The following is a 21,167-nucleotide window of genomic DNA, read 5'->3' on the forward strand; positions in this document are numbered from 1 at the left end:
TTCAACCAGCGCCAGGCGGTTTACGATCATTATACAGTGTGTCGTAGCGGCCGGTTGTAATGGTTAATAATAGGAGTTTGGGTGGAGAGGAGATTTTTTGTTGCCCGACGTGTGTATGTTAATCTGCGTTATGTGAAATATTTGTAAACGGCCGGGGATAACATAATTACACGCGGATTTTTTTCCCTCGAAAGCGCACAAAAAAAAAAAAAAAAAAAAAAAAAAAAAAAAAGTTTCTCTTTAGTGAAAATCCGCTTCCGGCTCAAATCCTCTTGCCTAAAAGAAAAAGCATAACACAACGGTAGCAGGTGAAAACGCGATTTCCCGGTAAATACAAACAGCCCTTATAGCTCTAGTCGTTATCCCGCTCACGTTATATACAGGTATTAGCCCGAGCTGGTTCGAGGCGCGCGTCCTCGAGAAAAATAAGCAAAAGCGAAAAGCGCGCAAGGAGAGAGAAGAATGAACGGCTGTCGCTCAAAGGGTCTCCTTTATTGCTCTCGACACCTTCCTTCCTTCCGCGGGCGGGCGGGTGTAAAAGCAATTCCCCGAAAGCTTTGAAAAATTCAGACTCGTCTCTCTTTCTCTCCCCCCACCAGCAATTGACCGAAGGAAGCGAAATGAATGGACTCTCCGCTCGTTAATTGTCCGCGCAGATCTATATATGTATATATATATATACCTGTATATACACCTTTTCCCGAATCCTTTTACACCCGCTCTCTTCGTGCGAGCTCTTTTATCTCCCTTTTGTCTCTCTTTCTCTCCCTCGTCTCTTTTTATTCCTCCTCGCGTCGAGTTCTCCTTTTTTTTTCGCTTACTCCGCGTCTCGCTTAATCGGGAGATTGCATTATTAGCCCGGGCACACGGGGACTCTTTTGAGGTCGCTGCTGCTGCCGGGCGCGTAACGAAATCAAGATTGAACGAAGGCGCGAGCGGGAGCTCCTTCGTTTTGTGTCCCTTGAGCTGTTTTTGCCGGCTGATTCCCTCTCTCTCTCTCTCTCTCTCTCTTTTGTTTTGTCCTCCTCCTCCTCGTCTCGCGAGTAGTTCAGGAATTCCTCGTTATATGTATAGCGCTTTGCGATCCGTGAAGCATCTTTCGCGCAAACTACTTTGCAAATGTGCGGAGTCTACGTTCGCACGCCGCTCGCCGATGCAACAATTAAAGCCCTTTGTGTAAAGGAGACGGCGGCGGCAGCGGCGGCGGCGGCGTATAACAATGCCGGAGAATTTTGAATTGATATGCGTGCAACGCGACGACTCGAGCTATGGCTCTTTTTTATTTCGCGCCGAGCGCGCGAATATTTCCTGTGCGGCGGCGGCTAAAAAGCCTCTGAATGGCTGTTACACGGGCTATATACGAGCGAGGGAAATCGAGTGGCTCTGACGGGCGGAGAGGAGAAGCTTTTGAAGGAGGGCTCGAGAGTCGTTGCCTTTTCTTTTTTTTAATTCTTCTATATACTTCTTCTTCTCTCGGCGGCCGAGTGTTTGGAGGAGACTAGAGACCGAAGCTAAATGGAATACGTTATAACGTCGATAATTCGGCCGAGAGAGGAAATTCCGCAAACGTATCATCCTTGGTTTGCATTTGCATCGCTCTCTCGCGCGGATGGATTATTGTTTATTGAACAACGAATATATCCACTCTATATAATCCATCTCTCGGGCGTGTATATAGCCTAGAATCATCCGAAAATTGCAGCGCATGCAAATATTTTCGAGACACGCAACAGCAGCAGACTCTTCGAAAGCTAGATACACCCTGACGGCCGCGCATCAGGTTCGTCTTATGCTAATCCGCCTCCTCCTCCTCCTCTTTTTTTTTACTCTTCCTTTTTCCCCCTCCCCGCATCTTCGCGGCTTCCTATACACACTCGCTTCTCCAGGCTTTAGGAATTTCGTGCCGCTGCTCTCTCTCTCTCTCTCTCTCTCTCTCTCTCTCTCTCTCTCTCTCTTACACGCAGGTTTTATACACGCGAAATAAGCCATCGGCTCTCTTTCTCTCTCCGCGACGTATAAATTTCGCGCCGCGCGTATTACGAATTTACGAGGCTGCGCGGTATATCGTTATTACGTATTAATAATCGTGAATTTTCGGCAACGCGCTTTATTACAACATCCATCGACTATATACATGTAAGAAAGCGTGTACTCGCGCAGGTAAAACGCGTGTTGTGTATCGAGAGCCGAAGAATTTCCACGCTTGAGCCGCGCGTTAATTCGCGCGCACACCCCTTCCTTGGCTATATTCGTGTGTATATAGATATAGGCTGCAGGAGCTCAGAAGCAGGAACGACGAGGACGCATTACCACCGCAGGGCAACGCGAGCGCGCATGTATTACACGCGGCGCACATACGCTGCATACATACGTCCTGCGCGCCGGGGACGTGTAGCGCCTAAGAAAGAGTTCCCGCGGGGCCCAAATCGTTATCGTTAGGCCCTTATCTCTCGCTCTCCTTTAAAGACTCCTTCTCTGGATATGCGGGAATGCGAGGCGCGGAGCGACGAAAGTGTGCGCAGTATGTATGTAGTAGTAGTAGTAGTATAACGCGAGCGAGCGCGTTCTGCAATTATCCCCCCCCCCCCCCTCTGCCCTCGCTGCACTGTCTGTGTGTGCCGGTTGTCGAGCAAGTGTGCTGCAGTATGCGAATAAACGGCCGGCTTTTTCTCCGCGGTATACGTCCTTTATGCGGAGCTTTTCGCGTTATAGTCGCGATCAAAAAATATTCATACGTGTACGCGGCTGCTAGCTGTGCCCGGCGGAGAGGAGTATCAAAAAGGCATCGCAGATCCATCGGGACGACAATGTGCATTAGCCTATATGAAACTAGCAGTACACCAGCAGTTTGCACGCGGCGCATACCGTCAGCGCTAATTATGCATCGAAAAGCTCCTCGAGCATTTCTTCCTCTATATACCTGTTGCTGCTTGTCATCAAGAACTCGTCGTTGTCGCCGAGTATGTGCACTCTACTCTCCTGACGAGCTGCTACGACTTGCGCAGCTGCTGACAGATCTCTATAGCGAGATATACACAAGGCAGCGAACGCGCAGTGCTTTTATAATTAATGTTTCTAGACGAAGAGTCGAAGTTGGGTTTTTGTTACCGACGGAGGACCGTTAGGTTGTGATTGAATTATGCGGAATCGAGATCGGTTGTGTGTCTCGACTCGCTGCGTGAAATAAGGACAGCTTTGTTCCCCAACCTCCAGTCAGAGACACTCTACACCGGTGCGGAGATAGCGGCAGGAGGAGTCTTAACTCTTGAAAACGACCCTAACCTCAAAAAGACACTTGCGCGCGTTAGAGGAGATAAATCCTGCGGGTCGCGACAATTTTTCAGTCGATAACGCTGTGTGCTACGCGGCTGAAATTAAAAACGACCTTCTCTCACGAGAAGTATAAAGAAGATTCATCTACTTTCTCGCTGCGCGATCGTCAAAAAAGCCACAGAGAGAGCCAGCGAGCGGATATGATAAAAGAAAGAGGAGGACAGCAGCAGCAGCGTCGTCGTCGTACGCGAATAATAAAAGTGCCTCGTTTAGGGGACCACGAGAGAGAGAGAGCGGCAAGTGCTTCGAGAGAGGAGAAAAGGGCCCTGGGCCTTTTGCTCGCTCACACACACATACACACACACATGTCAGTCGCGCTCTCCGATGAATTATTGGCCATAATAGCAGTGGCAGCGCGCGCGGCGAGCTTCGGCTGCTGCTGCTGCAACCTTCTCTTCTTCTTCTTCTTCTTCTCCTTCGCGAGAGCTGTATACCATCGCGTTTCTCCTTTTCTCTCTCCGAGACCGAGTCCTTTTCGTGCGAGCCATAAGCTGTCTGGGTGTCTGCTGACTGACTTCGCGAATGTACGTTCGTGCAGCAGGCAGTATAGAGAGCAGACAACTGAATAAGAAGCGCCACTGCGGAATGGGTCTAGCAGGGAAATGGGTGAACTAGATTTCTTCTCTTATATGAAGAATTCTACGGGAAAAATGCCTAGAAAACAGTGTCACAAGACACTTTTTTGATGTTGGAACGTGGTTTTGCATGGTTCTAAATATGTACCATAAGAAGAAAAAAGTTACCGGAGTGTGCCCCAACATTTGTTTTTTTTTTCGGTTTCTCCAACCAGAAAATGGCATTTTTCCCGTAGAATTCCCCATATACACGTGAATGTGCGAAGTTCTTCTTCTCGATTTCTCGATCTTCCTTCACGAATACAAAATATAAGAAAAAAACGATCGTCCCACGCGACGAGAGTCAATCAAAAGCCACGTGGATCATCGTCGGTGCGCATCGCATCTCTCACGACGCGGAAAAGTCCGTGACGACGTAGTAGTATATATGAGCGGTGATGAGTTGAAAAACCGGAAAGAGGAAAATGAAGATCGAGGTGGACAAGCTGGATACACATAGGGGCGCAGTATACAGAGTTGATTGGCGAAAATAGAAGGGCACGAGAAATCGCGAGAGCACGTGTGCATCCACGCGACATTGTTGCCCGATGATTGGCCGCTCGCGCTTGCCAGCTTTGATTACAGGTTGGGAAAGAGAGAGAGAGAGAGAGAGAGAGAGAGAGAGAGAGAGAGAGAGAGAGAGAAAGAGAGAGATGGTATACACACATATACGGGGATTTACAAGACTGCTGAAGCGTGCGCGCGCAAGAGGGAGAGGTCGGTGCAGTAATTTCGTATAGGAGAGGATTATATTATATACCGATCGTATCTCCGATGCACGCGCTGATCTATTTTTAATGCGCGAGAGTCTTCTGATTTAATGATTCGACTTATCGTGTTAGGATGAATTACGCGCGACATATGATGGCTGGTAGAAGTATATCGATTCGAAGCGTGAAAGTTTGAAGAGCGAACTTACGCATATAACGTCGAAGCGACAGGAAAATAAACACACGATGTAGGGGAGGGGGAGAGCGTCGCTATTAACTAAGCAGCAATCAATTATGCCTACAGGCCTGTGCGCGCGCGCGCGGGCCGATTAAGTGCGCATCTCCTCGCGACATCGAAAAAATTCCTCCGAACCAAAGCTCTCCCTCTCGCATGGAAAAACGACGAGCTAACAGCAGCAGCACGCAGGGGGATGTGCGTTACATACTTATTCGCAAAGTAGCATCGCACAGACCGAGAGCTGAGCGAGCGAGAGAGAAAAAAACGAGGAAGAAGAAGGTGTGCGCGCGAGGAGGAGCGAACGAACGAACGAACGAAGAAGAAGAAGAAGAAGAAGAAGAAGAAGAAGAAGAAGAAGAGAATACCTACGCACTGCAGCAGACATTATGCTAATCTGCGAGCGAGGATGTACGCCCGATAAGCCGGCCTCTGCGCATCCCCACTACGCAGCCGCGCAATGAGGCCCCTCGGGCCCCACGCCCTCAATCTCACGCGCGCGCATGCGCGGCCGCGAGTATTCTCTCCCGAGACTGCGGTGGCTTAATTTATATCGCTTCGACCGGCGCGCAAGAGAGAGACAGAGAGTATATAACATCCTATAGAGAAATTTTGGAAAAGAGCGCGTGTAAGCTGATACGTGCGCGCGCGCATGCACGGGCTTCTCCCTTGCGTGTGTGCGGGAGAAATTTATAGGCCGCGCTTTTGTGCGCCGCGGCGGCGGAAGATCGTGAGAATCGCCAAGGACGCGTATGTGGTGCGCGAGCGCGGATGAGGAGAGCCGAAGCGGTGTTACCTTCGCGAGGATCGATTAATTTGAAGCGCGTAGAAGTATAAGACTTGTTTCTCTTTTTCTTTATACGTACGGATGTTGGCTTTTTGATACGGAATTATTATTAAAGCACACACACACACACACACACATTCGTCAGAAGATGTAACTGCTATAACTGTACATCTCTGTCTCTCTATCTCGCTGCTTTTAAGCTCTCTCGCTGTTTGTCCCTCTTTTTTTCGGAGAGCTCGAGTCCTTCTTATCTTTACAATGTGCCAGCCCTGTGTTCGACCTCCTCCTCCTGCTCTTCCTTTTTTCGGTCGCTCCTTTTTCTCGCACCTCTTCCTCGCTCCGCAGCGGTTTTACTTCTTCCTCGTCCCGTCTCTTTCTCTAATCGAACGATATAAAAACGCGCGAGGAAAAGCTACTCGCGGCCTGTCTATGCGCAGTTTTCAATTATTCAACACCGACAATCCATTAACTCCCCGCCGACGAGAGTTCATGCCTCGCTCTCGACAACAATTCCGACTCGCAGACGAAGAGAGAGAAAGAGAGAGAGAGAGAGAGAGAGAGAGAGAGAGAGAGAGAGAGAGAAAGAACCCCACCTTTATCCCGCGTCTCTCTCTCCCTCTATCTTCCCTTTAATTCTCTTTCTCGCGCGACTCGTCTTTTTCTCGCCCGACACGCATACATGCATATACGTACACGCGAGGAGAGGAATCCTCGGGACACAACGCCGCGCCCCCGCGAGAAACGCATTTTCGCGCGGCCGGAATAATATTTCAAAATTAATGTCAGTCGGCAGAGAGCGAGCGAGAAGCCTCTTTCTCGTGCATACAAGTTTTATATATACGTATATATACAGCACACAACGGAGAGGCCGAGCTGTGCGTATATATGTCTATATAGGTAAGGGAGATAAGGGGCCAGCGAACTCGGCTCTCGCGCGACCGCGATGCTTTTTAAGCGCTCGACGAGCTGGTCCTCTTTGTTTGAGTAGCACTTTCATATATACGAGTGATTTCTTTTGTCCGATATTACACGTGCTATATAGGCCCAAGAGAGACAGGCCGATATGATTAATCGAGCCGTAACCCGCGCGATGGATAATGAATCCGCTGGAATTTTGTATATGGCTGTATCCTTACACGCGCGGCAGCTGTGGGATTTCGTACGAGAGATTCGGTGATTGACCGCTTGATCGTGGATTTTTTCGGCTGACTTACGTGTGCGACGATAATCTGTGTAATACGATGCTGTGTCTCGGTGCGTGTGTGGTGCAAGCAGCGTAACTCACCTGTAACATAGAGGGAGAAAAAAAAAAGATCGTTATTCAAGCTTCTAATCTCCAGACATCGAGCTAATTTCAATTCCCCTATTCCATATACATATCGCGCGTATACACTGCGTTATAATAAGCGTAATCACCCCGCAGCATATAGGGCCGTTTAATTTTTACGATCCAGCCGTTTACCCGCAATTACACAAACGGCGAAAAAACGTACTTCTTCTCGCCGTCTACCCACACACACGCACACACACAGAGACGAAAGTACACCATTAAGATACGCAACTCCGATAAGTAGATATCATACACACGGAAATGAGCGCTATAGGTACAAATGAGGAATTTCGCGCAAAAACGTCATCGCTCCCTCGAAAGAGAGAAAATCGCGCTTGTATCGAGGTATACACACGGGAGAGTGCGTTCTCCCGGCGGAAAATAGAGGGACAAGTCAGCGGACGCGCATTCCTCTCTCTCTCTCTCTCTCCTATCTCTTCTCTCCTCTGTGCTGCGCTGCTGTTGCCGCTGCGCAGCAACAAAGGCGCTCTGTATCTCTCCGCGGGCTCTTAGCTTCCGCCAAGCTGTACACACGTATATATATAGACGTATATATAGTATACGGAGTTTGAGATTATACGTGGGACGGAGAGAAGATCGAAGTCGTGTTGGGCTTGGCCCCGCCGGCTCTCTCCGACTTGTTGCGCGATTAGATTCGGAAAAGCTGCTGCCGATCTCTTTCTCGCACTCGCTTACTATATTCATTGGGTGTCGGGGCAGAGATTAGCCACCTTTTCTAAATTACGTCTAGACTCAGGAGGCATATAGCGATGGAAAGAAGCGTAGCGAGTCTAGACTATGTATATTGGATTGTCAAAACACAGAGCGAGCTTCTATTAGCATAATTATACACAGACGGCGAAGTTGTATCGCGCGGCGTTTATTCAAATGACGGCTACTGCAGAGCGCGCTCGAGCAGTTTTTTATAATTTCGCGCGGCGAGACATTTTACACAATAATTTCTATCGCCGGAAGAAAGCCGCGACGGATAATGTAACGTCGAACCTGTGTATATATACGTATATATAATTCTCTCTCTCTCTCTCTCTCTCTCTCTCTCTCTCTCTCTCTCTCTCGTCTAATTTATGCCTCGCGGTGAGGTCGGCGGATAATGTATGCAGCTCTCGAAAGTCGGCCGGGGAATGGCCACAATGCGAAGGTCGCCCGATTATCCCCGGGAAGACGACGACGACGGCAGCAGCTCGGGGGGATCGTGAGAGATATAAATTGAGAGAGTGATCGACTGCTCTCGCGACTGTTTTGTCTTGCGCGCCGCGCGCAGACAAAAGTTCGTAATTGCTTTCCTTCTTCTTCTTCTTCTTCTTCTTATCGTCTTCTTTTTTTCCGAGGCTATTTTCGGGCTCGAACTTTGCGTAAAAGCTCCCCGTAACGATACGTATACTTTTTAATTGAATAATTTACAATTCAAACACACGTACGCTGCAGTCTTGCGCAACGATCGGCTGCACTTTGGCCGAGAAAACGAGAGACAAGAGTCGAGAGGACAACGAGACCGGCGACCATAAAGCCGCAAGAATCTCGAGTAATTAGTCGCTCTCTCTCTCTCTCTCTCTCTCTCTCTCTCTCTCTCTCTCTCTCTCACACGTATAAAAGAAAAAACTCGACGTCGCCGCCGCGTAAAAGGTATAATAGAGCGAGATGATCACGCGCGGATAGCGAAAAAAATGCCGCGCAAGCATTTCGGGGAACTACGCGCCCGCATGTGGCCTTTAACGGCTCGAGAAGGAGATCCGTCGATTCGAGAATTCCGCGACGCGAATATTTCTCATAAAGGCTTCGAACGAAGAGAGAGAGAGAGAGAGAGAGAGACATTTTTATGTCTCTTCGCTCGCGGCGGGGACTTTTTTGCGCTTTTTTTCGCGGCCGAATAAGCTTCTTCGATTGATTAACGACCGCGTGTGTTTATAAGGAGAGACGCCGAATTTTGTCGCGGAAGTAGCCAGGCGATGCAGGGAAGAAAAATCGGGTAAATATTGAAATCGCAGCCTTGGAATGCAGAGACTTTGGGTTTGCGTTATGCGCGAAAATAAATGGGATGTGTGCAGCGCCGAGTCGAGCTGCTCTTATGCAACGAGAGGACCTTTTTCATTTTAATTGAGGGACACGACGACGACTCGCCGCCGGATTTTCTGCTAAAAGCGCTATCATACACGAGAGAGAAAGTGACCGGACGCGCAGGCGATTTATTTTCGCTTTTAATTGTTTATTATCTCGCGCTGCTTCTGTGAAGTCATCGCGCACGAAACAATTATACGGAGTGATTAATATCCTTCTGATATGGAAAAGCTGCCTTTGTGCGCGTCGGGCGATCTCTCTTCGAAAAATAAGCTTTTATCCTCTCTCGCATGTATCGAAAACAATAAAAGCCCGTCGAGTGCGTATGCGTGTAATGATTTTCATATTCGCTAATCAAGAGCGTCCTTGCGAGCCGCGAAAGATATTAACTTATGAAAAACGATATCGTCGTTTATACAACCTCGGCGTACGTATACGCGACCAATTATATTGTTCTCTCGCATTAAAATTAAAATAAATCGCGCGATAAATCAACCGTCATAGTATAATACACAATAACAAGAAGAAACTTCTGAAAAGAAAATACACACTTCCGCAAAAATCCAACGGCTATATCTCGCTTATTATTAACTCGATCCCGATGCTTGCGCAACGCGAGATTAAACCGGCCGACATCAATCAAGCCTCGAAATTTCACGGCTGCGAAAGAGATGCATGACTCGACACCCACGCGTTCTCCCCGCGAAAATTTATATACACAAGGCGACACAGCACTGCAGCGCGAAAACTCTCGGCGCCAAGCGTGGCTCTCTGCACTCGGAGTCATTATGTGTACGAGAGCGCTTAGGCGAAAGTGAGAGACGGAGAGAGAGAGAGAGAGAGAGACGAGGAAATTGTGGGAGAGCAGCTGCTTGCGAAAGATCGCGCCTGTGTAATTTTGACCTTTTTCCTCCTTCGTTTTTTAATTGCGACACGCGGTGAGCTACTGCTGCTGGTGCAGAGAGAAAGAGCGAGTTTTCGGCTTTAATTGCTCGGTGCACTCTCGGGAGTTTGTTTATGTTTTCGGAGCGCGGTGGGTTTTACGGTTTTTCAAAGGCCGCTATTTTGGCTTTTTGAATCACACTGAGTTGTGTAAAAGCTAGAGTATTATGAACGTGGAAAATATAACGATTGAATATGCAATAACAATCACTTGAGCAAACTCCTCGTCGGCGGCTCTCGCTCGTATACAGCGATTAAATTATTTTGACTGGCAGCTCCTCTCTCCCTCTTTCCCCGAGAGATCATAATCCGCGATTTAACGAACAAATTCATTTTCATGTACATTTTCCCTCTCTCCGCTTGAAGGAAGTTACGCAATTTTCCTCGGCATGCACTCGGCACGCACTCCCATAATGTAATTGTTTTCGCATATATATATATATATAGCTGTAAAATTCAAACGGTGCTCGTTACTCATGCCTCGGTCATTTATGTATATGCCTCCTAATTGAAACTTCGACGTAAACTGCAAGGTTAGTCTATCGCATAGCATATATAGTCTAAAATCGAAAGTGAGCACGAAAAAGCTCCGGCGATAATCCTGCCCGAAGAAGAAAGTCCTTCTACCCCGGCTTACTTATGATACCGTATAGCCCACGATATCGCTCGCGCAGAAGCGGTACACACATTACGGCCCATAAATACAGGCCGCGCCGCGGCGCAAGAAAATCGCAACAATGGCACGTGGGCGCGGACCTTTCCTATTGTCTCTTTCTCTCTCTCCCTCTCGCTCCTTCGAAATTAAGAGTTTACCTTCGTTATTAATAGTCAGCGCGCGCGCGCGAGAGAGAGAGAGAGCCAAGGGTGGGAGCCAAGCAAGAGAAAGCCGCGACTTTTGATTTACTTCGCGCGCAAGCCTATGCAACGGTTTTCGCCTTTCTTATACTGCGCGGCTCTGCGTGTGTGTGTGTGTGTGTGTGTGTGTGTGAGGGGGAAAACATCGGTATGTATCAATTGTGCATTGAAAGCGCGAGCGGCGTGCATGTGTGTGTGTGTGTGTGTGTGTGTGTGTGAGCGTCGGGGCCGTTCTATCGATGTTATAGATTAGCGCTGGGGCGTGTGCGCGTTTTGCAAGCCGCGGGAGCGCGATGTAGATTGTGAATTTTTTCGCCGGAGCTGAAGCTTCAAGGTGAGTCGTATGTAAATTCGAAATTGTTATAGATACCTTCTCGGGAGGATATCGGATGTATACAGGACGATGAAGCTCGTGTTAATTATTTATCGACACGCGTATAGTCATAATCGTCGCGTCGAATAAAAGATCATAACGATAACTCGCGGCCCGAATGTCGCTCGGCGCGGCGATTAAACTAAAAGACACCTCTCGAAAATATCCGGAAAGGAATATCATCGGACGATCGTCGCGAGAGAATGAAACGGCCAATATATATTTACGCACAGAGAGGCAAAACGACCGCAGAGCGAAGCGACGCATAACTCGCGCAGTCGGGCGTATAACAATAAAATTTAACAACTTCTTCGAAACGCCGCGCCAGACGCGCGCGCATAAAGCGCCATTCCCACGTATATGCGCATATATAATTGATTCTACATATCCGATATGTCTCTCGGCGCCAATGAGCAAAGGATCGATCTTTTAGAAAAAGAAAAAAAAAGAGGCGGCAGCAGCTACACGCCGCTGATTTATGCGTAGAATTCCTTTTTCCTCAGCTCTCTCTCTCTCTTTCTCGGGGGCCGCGAGCGAGCAAGAGCGCATGTATGTATAGTACGTATAAATCGTATCGGCCGGCTCGATCGATCCTTGCGCGCGCTATGACATCATAATTATTCAGACTCGCTCGGTACAATGCGCCGAGAGGGAATATCTCTCCGCTCTGTCTGTGTGTGTGTGTGTTTGTGCGTGTGCATGTGCGTTTGTTGTCTCTCTCTTTCTCGGCGCGACAATGACGTATTGCATCGCTGGAACAGTAGTGTGTGCGCCGGTCTTGTGTGTGTATCGCGATGGTCCCTTTGCTTCTGATTGATATTGACTGTATACAACGCGTAGATATTTTTCCGGGGGTGTATTACGGCGTCTAGCTGCGATACTGTTATAATAAACTCGCTTGCGTGTATATGTAGGAGCGGCTCGTTTCTCTCTGTGCACAGGCGATTGTTTTATGGACGGGGAGAGAGAAGTGGGCCTCGTTTTCGAGTAAATCGAGATTCTTGTTCCTCTACATACATATACACGCAGGAGGTCAAGCCTGAGAGATACCGATATCGCTTATTAATAAATAATAATATAAAGCGCCGCCGCGCTCGACTGACTACGTTAATTGGTTAAGAGAAGCCGCTCTAGCGATCGTCCTCCCCCAAGTGGGTCATCTTGGAGCTGCGACGAATAAAGGCTTCGCGTATACACTGTGCAGCAACGCGGGCTAATAGAGTTACCGCTACGAGCCGGAGCTAATTAATCACGTCGCTTCTCGGAGGCCGGAAAAAAACTCTATGTGAACAAAAAAAAAAGACGATTACGCGCTGTGGTTTCCCCGAAAAATCGACGCGGTCGTCACCGCTATAATCCTCTATAGTAGTATACAGATAGGAGGAGAAAAAAGGAACGAGTTAGCAGGAACGATCGGTGCAGAGGAATCCTCGCCGGCTCTCTCTCTCTCTCTCTCTCTCTCTCTCATGACTCAGATATCCGCGGAACGATCGCCGCCGCCACCGCCGACAGATCGGCGAGTAAAGGAGGCTGCCGCTCTCTTTCTCTCTCTCTCTCTCTCTCTCGTTCGCGACACGACCGTACAGATATACACAGGCACAGAGAGAGAGAGAGAGAGAGAGAGAGAGATTCGCTGCCGCTGAGAGAGAGAGAGAGAGAGAGAGAAAATAGACAAAAATAGCGGGCATTATGGAGCGAGCGAGGCATGTCCTTTGCCGGACCCCCGCTGATCGCTCGCGGAATGCCTTCTTCTCTCTCTCTCTCTCTCTATTATAAATATCCTCCTCTCTCTCTCTCTCTCTCTCTCTCTCTCTCTCTCTCTCTAAAGGCGTGGGACCGAGCCTCTCTCTCTCTCTCTCTATGCTCCGCTATATGTGTATGTATGTGCAGGGTTGTGTGATGGAGGGAGAAGGCGATCCGCGCGCGGCCGACACGCTTCAGCGGACGTGACGCTCGAGACTCGCCGCCGCCGATGCGATGCTCTTTTCTCGGGGTCGGAGGATCGCTGACGGATACAGAGAGGCTTTTTTTCGCTCCGAGGGAGAGAGCGGCTTGAGTCTCTTCGCGAAGTAATACTTTTCCGTGTTTTTAATTACCGAAAATGTGCCTCTTTCGGGATAAGCGATATGTACTTTCTCACAGCGCACATATCTAAAAATACCATCCGCCTCTCTCTCTCTCTCTCTCTCTCTCTCTCTCTCTCTCTCGGGGAGAGACTTGGCACAGTTAAGATTCGGCGGCTTATCGATCCCTCATCAGATCTCTCGCTCGCTCGCCGGCAGTAGCGCATGAGAGAAAAATGTATTCCGAAGAGGAACACAATGCGCGATGATCCTCGCGATCGTGTGCCCCCCTCCCCCTCGATATCTCGCCGAGTCGAGAGAGAGATCGGAGCCGATCGCTTTCATTATTTTTCTTCCTGCCTCTGCCCCTCTCTCTCTCTCTCTACCTGGACTACTTTCAGACAACCTGCCCTTCTTCGTTCCTTTTTCTCTCTCTAACTCCTTCCCGTTCTCGTTTTTTTATATACCTGTCGTGCGCCGTTCGCTCGGGACATTTAATTCCGATAATTGTTAGCGACAAGTGCAGCCGGCGTAATCTAGCGGAATCTCTGCGCATTCTTCTCTTTTCTCTCCGAACAGCCGAGCGAGCGATTGTCGGGCCGAATTAATGGTAATACGGTGATTCGCTAATTTGTCAGGCTGACTGCGCAACCGATCGATGTATATGTAAAGCGTATTGTTTTCCTTTGCTTTTTCTCGCTGAGAGAGAGAGAGAGAGAGAGAGAGAGAGAGAGAGAAACGATCCTCTCCGATCGTTGCGCAAGACTCTCGATTTCGAGCTGCGAAAATACCATTGTAGGATTCCACATTCTCGGGAATACAACACCACGTTCGAGAGATACCTATTAATAGTCCGGCTGCGCAGCACAATGGAGCGTTAAGTATTTTAGAAAGGGATGCGACTTCTTTCTTTTCCTCTGATCCCGTCTAAACACACAAGAAGAGAGTGAAAATAGCCGAAAAACTTTCACCTCTCGTGTCTGTGCGCACGCGGAAACCCCGATTTTCGCTATAAGAGAATCGCATATCTGCATCGTCCCAGCTCTCTGCCGATTTCCCCCGGAGTATATCGCGAAAAATGTACAGATCGTATTTTAGCGCTTCGGGACACGCGCTGCATACGGGAAAGAATAGCGGCCCCGAATATAATAAAGATAACCATAACGCGTAAGTTATAGTTCATAAATAAACACAGCAGGCCTTATTAAGAAGAGAGAGGGGGGGGGAGAATGTGCATACGGGCCTTTTTCTTTATCCCCGCGTAGTTTATACTCTTCATTACGCGCTCGACCGTTCGAGAAATGATAATGTGTGCGTAGCTCTCTTTCCTGCGTGAAATTTTATATATATATATATATATATATATATATATATATATATATATATATATATATATATATATATATATATATATATATATAAGTGTGCGCGACTGCGCGGTTATTATTGCGCTTTTTCGAGTTTACTTTACACGGCATTGTTGGAGGTACGGAGAGCGAGCGGGGGAGAAGAGATTAAATGTAGCTTCGCGGCCCGCGCTTTATTGCAAATTGAGATTTCGAGAGCGCTTGTATAATTATACGTCGTATAAAATATAAAACCGAGTAGATCGACGAGCCGCCCGCATAGAGCGCAGCCATTGAGAAAAAGCCGGCCCTGCTCGAAAAAAGCCAGTCGCAATCAGTATACATTCGGCTAAGGTAGCAGCAGCAGCAGCGCCGAGAGGGAATTCCATCGGTCCTCTCTCTCTCTCTCTCTCTCTCTCTCTCTCTCTCTCGACGGCGCTGATGCAGCAGCAGCCGAATTCAATGGGGGGAAGAGATGCTATGTGGTTCTCCCGCTGCGAGACTCTCTCGCGATCGCCCACGAGGAAATATGAAGGAGGACCTCGTTAATCGCTTAGTTCGGCCCCCCTAGACTCCGGGATTCCTTGTAGGCGAGCCTTGAGAGCTTATATTGTCGCTGATGGGATCGTGTGCGAGCTATATTATATGCTTTTGTCCAGCTGACTTTTGGCTTTTCGAGGGATGTTGATACACGTTACACTTTCCTACGGATATAAAAGTCAATCCTGTCCCGACGCGAGCCATCGAGAGGACGAATATAATATACTCTCTCTCTCTCTCGGTCACCACCTCTCGACGTGCGTATCCCCCGCGGCTCGTTATGCCAACCGAGAGTCGAGGACGAGCGCATCACAAAAGCTCGCCCGCAGAGCGCGCGAAAGCCTTACTTCTTTCTCGCTTTTACGAGTGTATGTTTGCGTTTCGGGACCATACCCGAGCGTAAATCATTCGATTTCTGCTCGCTCGCTCGCTCGCATGAATAATTCAGAAGCGCGAGCGCACAGCTCGCCGGCGTGTTGGCGCGTTGATGGGAAAACGTCGAAACTTTTCGAGAAATTCCGATGATCTATCGCGACTATGCTAATTCTCTCTCGAGCGCGCGCGCGCGTGTAATTGTTGTTGTCGCGCCGGATTTATCGCGACTTAATAGACGCGGGGACGCGGCGCTTGATTAAATTAGCCATCGAGAATCGAGCGCCGCTGACGTCTTGTTTGCTTTTCAATTTTTCGGCCTGAGAAACTACATTATATACGATACATCCCCCGCTGTGCAAAATTTCGCGACGTTTGTAAATTTTAATTCCTCATCGCTATAGGCGCGCGTCGTTGATAATATACAGTCGTTCAGCTGGAAAAAAGTCTCTCCGAGAGATCGGCTTGTAAAATTACCAGGCAACAGCTCATTAGCAACTGCACTTCCGTCTCCGAATTCGCGCGTCAGCCGATACCGCGAAATGAAAAGGAGAGGAGGAAGAAGAAAAAAATAAGAAATCGAAATACACTGCATCCCTCGCGTTATACAACTTCATTATCCCTAACAAGCCACCTTAATAACGCTAATTCCGAGCGTGAACAGCAAAAAGTCTCTCTCTCTCACACAAGATCCGAACGAGTCGATATATACCCGTACGTGTAAGTGTGTGTGTATAGCAAATTTCGGGGAATTCCCTCTCGCGCAGGCAACGACGTCAGGACGAAGAAGGAAGAGAGGAAAAATTGCGATTGAATTATTCGATTTCGGCATCGGGCTTCTCTTTTTTCCAGCGCCTCGTTGTACACGCGTGCCGCACTTGACGGGTTAATCTCTCGGTGTGCGTCGCGAGGTATTTCTTTATGCAAATAATCTTGCATCAGTCGAGCTTTGTTTAGCCGTTAAGTGGATAATCGCAGGTTCGAAAGCGAGTGTGTGGTTTTTAAAAAATTGTTCACCCGATCCTAAATGAATATTCTATGAATTATTTATCCAATAACCTTCGAACTAAGAGATAGCTGACAGCGAGGAGCGTAAACTCTCGAGATTAAACAATCCCAGCTCTAATTAGATCTCCGGCAGAGAGTAAAGCCGAAAAATGCGCAAGAGGCAAGAAAAAGGGAATAGCCTCGTCCGCAGAGTTCAGTCGAGACTCGAGCTGCTGCACTAACGACGCATGAGTGATGCGCGCCGAGATGAGATGGCACTTTTGGCCCGCGCGGAACACAATTGACGCTGCGATATCCCCAAGGGGACAGACAGCAAGCTGCGCGCGAGCGGAGGATAATTCATCGGCCTGAAATTTTCGAGAGCTTCTTTTTTTCCACCTCCTCCGGCGGCGAGACTGTGGCGGCATTTTTCGAATGTTTAATGCGACGAAAAAAAAAAATTGTTCAGCGGAATCGTCGCTAAGGACGTGTAATTAAGCATTATACTCGATTCAAATTTATGCGCCACACACAGCTATCCGAGGAGATATAGAAGGACGGCTTTATCTGCGGCGATCGAATAGCGCGATCCGCTTATAATCACGCATATCCGAAGCTTTCTAAACAGCTTATTTATGGCGGCGAGCGTCGCTAATTTCATAACAGTTATGCACGCGTGTGTGGCAAAAAAGTCACGAAAAAAAAAAACATGACTGTTAATTCTTTGGCACGTAGCTTCCTTCGACATTGCTTTAATATCAAAATTGTTTTTACTCCATACATAATTCTATACAGTTTTTGTACTTTTCTGTTTAATTAATAAAATTATTTGTAACACAGAATAGCGTATTTTTTCAGTATTTAATCTGTTTCTCGGGATCTAATCAATGAAATCACTTATAACTTAATTTGTATATAGAATTTGCGGAAAAAATTAGAAACTCTTTAATCTTAATAGCGTCGCTCGCGCGAGCGCATGAATCAAAAATCGCGCATAATGCGTGATTAATGTCGGCCGACGAGAGAAAAAGCATCGGACTCGAAATTCACGCTCAGCTCTCTCTCTCTCTCTCTCTCTCTCTCTCTCTCTCTCTCTCTCTTTCTCTCTCTCTCTCAGAGCCGGTGAATAAATCAATTCGAATATATCGACACTCGTCATCGGCGAGCTCCGCGCGCCAAAAGGAGAAGCCTCGACAACTTCAAAGGCCTCTAATCAACAAAGTAGCTTCCCTTTCACTCTCTCCGATACTACATTTATCCACCGGCTATACACGTGCCCGAGGAGTATAATACAGGAATAACAAAGTGTACAGCCGAAGAACAGCAGCAAAGAGAGAGAGAGAGAGAGAGAGAGAGAGAGAAGCGAAGAAAAAAAAACGAGCAGCAAAAGCGAGTCCGCGACGATGATTATGCGATATACACGCCAAAGTCCCGAGATGGCAATCATAGCTAAATCGGGGCCTCTCCCAACGACGCCAATGACGACGACGACGACGACGACGAATCCCCTTGTCAAAGTCGTCAGTGCGATATCACGATAATGATCGTCATCATCGTGCTCATTTTTCAACGTCCTCGCTCTCTCCGGCTGCGGAACTCGCGGGCAAGAAGAAGAGGAGCCGCGCGCACGCGCATAAGAACAAGAAAAGAAGCCCGAAGGGCGCATTCCCTTTGCTCTCTCTCTCTCTCTCTCTCTCTCTCTCTCTCTCTCTCTCTCTCTCTCTGTCTCTCTCTGTCTCAAGCGAGTAGGAAATCGGATCGTCGGCGGCGACTGCAGTCGAGAGAGAAAGAGAGGGAGAGAAAAAAAGGAAAGAGCTGATTGAGCCTCGAATTATAATCGTATATAATACGCGCAAAAAAGCGAGCCGGACGGGCGGCGAGGGAGAGGGCGAAAATTAATAAATTCGCTCGCGGTCATGCGTCAACGTCCTCGAGCATCTGCTGCGTTGCATACTATGCACGCGCGGTGTATAATCGTATTAGAGGTCGATCGAAACTCGCTAATCCAAGAGGCGAGTATATTAGCAATAACGAGAGGTAGAGAGAGAGAGAGAGATTCACGTGAGATTCCTCAGTCGCAGAATTTCACACCGATCCGCCAATTCTATGCAGCAGCGAGTTTCTCTCTCTCTCTCTCTCTCTCTCTCTCTCTCTCTCTCTCTCTCTCTCAACCACAGGCTAGCACTGCCGCGCGCTGCACTTATACGGATAGCCGCTACCGGCACAGGCGCATTCCCCGCTAGAAATCTATAAAGTTATGTCTGTATATAAGAAGCCGCGCGCGCGCGCGCGCTTTTCAAACTTTCCGCAGTAATTTTATGTTCCTAATAACGGGTCCGTTTATAACGCCGAGAATAATCTCGTCGTACATCGAGCTGGAATTCACAAACGACGTTTCGTCCACCTACACCAACGATGCAGGAATCGGTGCATCTACGGCAAAAAGTTTCGATTTCGCCGCAGCTCCGAATGCATACATACGCATCCTCTCGGCGGAGCAAAAAGCACCACATCATCCCCCAAATATTTCACTGTCCTTCGCGCATCAGCATCTCTGTCTCTCTCTCTCTCTCTCTCTCTCTCTCTCTCTCTCTCTCTCTCTCTCTCTCTCTCTCTCTCTACTTGCAGTGCCCCCGCAAAAAGCCCACTTATGGCGCAGCATCGCGACCGTACGCCGCCGCCGATCTCTCTCTCGCGCGCGCGGCGGCAATGGCATTCCCGCTGTATCTTTCTCTCTCTCTCTCAGCCTCCGATCGAAGCAAACGGCAAAAAGCGTCAGAGAGCGACTGCCGCCGCTGCGGGATCCCACGAGCGCCGCCGCCAAGAGAGAGAGAGAGAGAGAAAGATAGGCCATGTGTGCCGCTGCTGGTATAGTCGGTGATTTCGTCGGTGAGATCCGATTCCCTTGGTGTGCGAGTCTCTCTCTCTCTCTCAATTGGTGTACACCGCCGAAGTGCAGAGCGCGGCGATCGAAAGGAGCCCCGAGAGAGAGAGAGAGAGAGAGAGAAGGAGGACGATGATTAGCGCGGATATGGACTCCGACGTGTATATAAAGCTGCGGACGACGACGACGACGAGATAACTGGGAGGGAGAGAGAGAGAAAAAGGAATGGTTTCAGAAATGTGTCGGGGAGATTTCTTGGGTCATTAAGAATGCGGTGATTATCGTCCTGCGCGCGCGTCCCCCGCCTTTTTAAAGGCGTATATTTGTTTATGGCATTTATTGCGTATTTGCGAAGATGAGGGAAGAGAGAAAGAGCCGATCTTTGTATTCCCTCCTGTCTTTTTTCGGCGGACCGTATGCGCGCACTCGGGAGCGATCGGCTCGGATTCTTTAGCTCCCCCCCCCCCCCCCCCCCTCCTATGACTCCACCATGCAGATATGATTTAGAACGTTTTAACTGCGCTATTGATTAGCCCGAATAATGCGTGCCCCCTTCGCTTTTAAGAAACCAAAAACGTGCATATACCGCGCACGATTAGGCAATTAAGCGCGTAGCTCGCGTTCATCCTCCCTCGTCAGCGCCGTCATCGTTAATGAATTAAACTCGGACATCAGCAACAGACAGCGCATACATACATATACGACTTTCCCCCTCTCTTTCTCTGGCATCAGAACCGCGCAAAAATGCGTGTTTACGAAAGCACGCGAGAGAGAGAGAGAGAGAGCAAGAGCGCTCTCGACAAAGAAGGAGTTTAAAATAACAGAGAATCTTTCGAGATGAAACGCGACGAGCCTGCAGCAGAAATGTCGTCGTCGTCTCTCGCGAAGGAATTAACTATAAGGCAGCGGGATCAAGTTTTTCATTCCCTCTCTCGCGGAGCTCCTCTCCGCGACTTCCTAGCACGCAGCGCGCAGCTCGCTCACGCTTATACGCTCGTCGTCCTACACCCTTCTGTCCTTCTTTCTTTCTTTCCTCTCTCTCTCTCTCTCTCTCTCTCTCTCTCTCTCGCGGAGGAACGAGAGCCTCTATATATCTCTCTCTTTTTCTGAGTCAAGCGCGAGCCTTCGCGATCTACTTCTTTTTACCCCCTCCTGTCAGTTATAATTTTTGTACCGGCCTTTTTAAGGCTTTTTACACTGGCCAGCCGCCGCCGCTCCTCTTTTCGCGAGAGCTAAATAATGGCGGAATTATTTAGCCTATATTGTTGACTCGTGAAACGCATTTTTTATCGAGAGAGATATCGTACACACGCGCGCGAAATAAGAAGCTCTTTCGCACACGCACTCGCGCGGCCGCATATCTAAACGCGGAAGGAAAAAAAATCAATCACCATCAATCAAGGCTTAAAACTCGAGTAAACTCGAACAAATCACGCCGCCGCCGGCAAAAAAAGGACGCGATACAAGAGAACGCCGAGAGGGAAAAAAGGCAACGACCAGAAGTGCACACACACGGAGAAGTTCTAATAGTCATCGTACCTACACCTCCGCTCTTCCAATCGGCCGGGATTTTACGAGCGGAAAAAAAGAAGGCATAGAAGGAAAGCGCAAGCGCGATTAATCGACTCCCGGCGAGCGGTGTGCGCCTATCGCGGGGGCATGTAAGTAACTCGCTCGCGGCTCGTTACTTTCTGTCGCGGCTGCCGCCGCTGCGTTATTA

General features: G+C 48.6%; 1 protein-coding gene across 1 annotated transcript in view; it reads right to left on the reverse strand.

The window, feature by feature from the left end:
• LOC100118688 (cadherin-related tumor suppressor) overlaps nucleotides 1-21,167 on the reverse strand; it is a 73,044-nt gene that overhangs the window by 44,386 nt on the left and 7,491 nt on the right. The window lies entirely within an intron of this gene.

The sequence above is a fragment of the Nasonia vitripennis genome, chromosome 1 (genome assembly GCF_009193385.2).
Source record: "Nasonia vitripennis strain AsymCx chromosome 1, Nvit_psr_1.1, whole genome shotgun sequence".
In the NCBI taxonomy this organism is placed as follows: Eukaryota; Metazoa; Arthropoda; class Insecta; order Hymenoptera; family Pteromalidae; genus Nasonia; species Nasonia vitripennis.